Source organism: Mobula hypostoma, chromosome 7 (assembly GCF_963921235.1).
Source record: "Mobula hypostoma chromosome 7, sMobHyp1.1, whole genome shotgun sequence".
Taxonomy (NCBI): Eukaryota; Metazoa; Chordata; class Chondrichthyes; order Myliobatiformes; family Myliobatidae; genus Mobula; species Mobula hypostoma.
In genome coordinates, this window is record NC_086103.1 from 81,230,242 (window position 1) to 81,233,835 (window position 3,594).

Sequence of the window (3,594 nt, forward strand, 5' to 3'; positions counted from 1 at the left end):
TTAAAGTATACTTGGACAGGTACATGGATAGGAAAGGTTTAGACCTTTTAGACCTCAACCTCTTTTATGCTATGATGCCATAGACCGATACCATTAACCAAGGGGTCCGTGGACCTCATTTTGGGAACCCCTGATTTAGATGGATAAGGGCATCTTGTCAGCATGGACAAAATGGACCTCAGTGCCTGTTTCCATGCTGAATTGCTCTAATGAATGAATCTTGAACTCGGGGTTGTAGATACAAAATTAGGAGCTGGTCATTAAGGTACAAAGGAACTTCTGCTCACGGAGGGTGGTGAATTCATGGAATTCTTTACCCCAGAGGATTATATAGGCCAGGTCATTAACTGTATTTAAAGAGGAAGCTGCTGCTTCTTTTTGAAAGAAGGGGTTATTGAGGGTTATGGGGAACTGACACTGAAGATGAAGTGAGGTAATCCAGCCACAATCATAGTGGGCAGATATGAGGGGCTACTTCCTCTCCTATTTTCCTATCTTGTTATATGACTAATAGTCTCCTCACCAGGGGTTGAGTTAACTCTTAATTTCTGTTTGTGACTGTTTGGAATAAATACTTAACTGTTCTATTTTATTGCATATTAACATACCTGCACAGTTGGTACATTTGGTGCTTCTTGTCTTAACAAGTGGTGTGGCATGGTCAAATTAGCTTTGAAAATTTGAATATGAACATAAAGCTACACATTAAAAGTCTTGCTAACACCAAGGAGAACAATACCTGAAAGTTAAGTAACAATTCATTATGGCTATATCGTATAAAATAATCTGAACTAGAATCCCTTGATTAGTGTTGGGAAACATTTTGTCCATTACCCGCACTATCCATCTCATTGCCGATTCACTGTTCTTCTCAGCACACTCATCTCCTCCTCATGGGATCACAGGGAGATAAAACATGGAAAACAGGTGCTTCAACCCACTAAGACTTCTCCCATCATTAACCATCCCTTTTCAGTCCCTCACTGAAGGCAGCACAATGGCAAAGTTAGTAAAACCTCTGCCTCTTTGCATGAGAGATCCATATTTCATCCTAACCACAGATGCTACCCATGTGGAGGTTGCACATTCTTCCTGTCACCACAAGGAATTTCTCTAGGTTCTCTAATTTCCTCTCTATCCCAATGATATGCAGGTTGCTTGGTTAATGCAGGCTGGGTAGTCACTGTTTATTGTGGCTGAGTGTTAGATGAATGACAGAATCTGACGGAGTAGGGGGTACTTGTTGAAAATGTAGGCAGAATAAGAAAGAAATGGGATCAGTCTAGGATTAGAGTAAATGGGTGGTTGATGTTCAGCATGGACTCATGGGCCAAGTATCTGCCTATGACCTGATGGTATTCTTATCAACACCTCCCCAATTCTACCACTAGGAATGGGCATCAATTTTCACAGATTATTTATCCACCAACCCAAACACCAGGGCTTTGCCTTTCTACTGGTACCACGTAGCCCAATACTACCTGTCTCGTGTCAGGTTGTCCGCAACTCGGCCGGCACAACCCCTGGTGCACTTCGGTTAACCAGGGAGGAGGGTGAGTAGGCACCCAGCAGGACTAAAAACAAAACCTGTCAAAGGGCGGATGAACTCTTTGTGAGTCAACAGCCACCTACTGTCTGTGTGAGGAGTGACGCACCACACAGTCTTTCGTTTCGTGCCTTGTTAGACATTATGATGACAGACAACCCAAAAAACCCTATACTTCCAGAGCCGGGAGTGCTCAGGAACTCTGTGGAACGCTGAGACCCTGGCCTAGACAGGCAGTATGAAGTTACAACCTCAAATCCCACGGGGAGGGTTGAGTCCAACAGGGGGGCTGAGCGAACTGCACCTCTTTTGCGTTGTAAGATAAAAACAATCATCTCAACCTTCAACGCAAACACCATCCGCCTCTTGCCTCGATGCATAGAGTTGGCATCACAGGCAAGCAGATACGAGATCTCTATCCTGGGGATCCAAGAACACTGTCATGTACACCCTGACAAAGAGATAAGTTTCACAGAGGTAGAGGGGATGCACCTCATCACTTTGTCCACATGGAGAGAGCCGACGACGATGTCAGCACAAGGTGGAGTAGGGCTGATGTTGAAACGCAAGGCGAAGGAGGCACAGAGGAGCGTAGTCTCAGTCAGTGACAGAATCCTTACTGCAGAATTTGACAGAAACCCGGCGACCTCTGTCATCATCTGTTACTCCCCGCACAACTGCAGCGAGGAGAAGGAGGTGGAGGCCTTCTACAGTAAACTTCACGAAGCTGTCACTTCAATACCGGCACATAACTTCCTGGCTGTGCTCCGCGATTTTAATGCCCGGGTCGGACTGGAAGATGTTCCATACTCATACCAAGACTTTACCAACAGAAATTGACAATATCTAGTTGATTTCATCCAGGAACACAGTCTCATTGCCACCAACACACAATTCAAGAAGCGAGCTGGTAAACTGTGGACATATGAAAACAGAGCCTCCATCTACAGGAAACAGCTCGATTACATCCTCGTAGGAACAAAATGGCGTAATTGTGTGATCAACACAGAAGCCGACAGCACCTTCAACTCGGTCAGTTCTGACCACAGAGTAGCGTCAATGCAAGTGAGACTGAGCCTGCAGCAACCCAAAGCCACAGGTCCCAAGGAGAAGATAGACTGGAAGGCATTCTCCTCACAACCTATTCTTCAAGCTCAGAACACAGTGGAGGTGAGAAATCGCTTCGGCCCACTGGAAAGGGGGGAGGAAGAGACTGCCACCGACAGCTATCAACGGCTCATAGACACACACACAACAAAGAGTTTGCCTACTGTGAAGTGAATCAAGAAGAGTCGGTTCTCGAAACATCTTGTCGTCGTCGCAGCAAGAGGTGTGGTTAATGCTTGTCATGCTGAACTTAGAAGGAGCGAAACAGAAGAGCAAAGAGACAATTTCAAGACAGCAAAGAAGAATCTCTTTGCCACCTATGACCGACTGAAGGAAGAGGAACTAGCTGAGAGGATTAGAGAGATAGAAGCTGCTAATGAAGACATGCAGCATGGAGAAGCATGGCGCCTTGTCAATGAGATCAGTAGATGGAAGAAGTCCCCATCAGGTCAGATAAGTGGTAAAAACAGCAGAGGACCGTGTCCAGACATGGTTTACCCACTTTAAGAACCTGTTGGGAAGCCCTCCAACGATTACAGAAGAAGAAGAGGACATACCCACGATACTAACGCAAGTCGACATCGATGTTGGCCCATTCACCATTGAGGAACTGAAGAAGGTCAAATATGCACTCAAACAGGGCAGGAGCGTTGGACCAGGTGGGATACCACCAGATGTCCTGAAGAACTGCTACCTGGATGACATCTTGCTGGACATATGTAATACGGCGCTGATGAAAGGTGACAAACCAAAACAGTGGTCACTCTCAAACATTATCCCAGTCCCCAAGTCTGGATCCCTCACGAACACAGATAACTACCACGGTATCAGCTTGACCTGCATCTTAGCAAAGTTACACAATCGGATGATCTTGAACAGGATTCACACCGCCATTGACCCTAAGCTAAGATTCAATCAGAACGGTTTTCGGCAGAAGCGCC

The 3,594-nt window shown here is 45.8% G+C and overlaps 1 pseudogene; it reads left to right on the plus strand.

Annotated features, from left to right (window-relative positions):
- Positions 1 to 1,393: 1,393 nt before the first annotated feature.
- On the plus strand, positions 1,394 to 2,632 carry LOC134349914 (craniofacial development protein 2-like; annotated as a pseudogene).
- Positions 2,633 to 3,594: the final 962 nt, after the last annotated feature.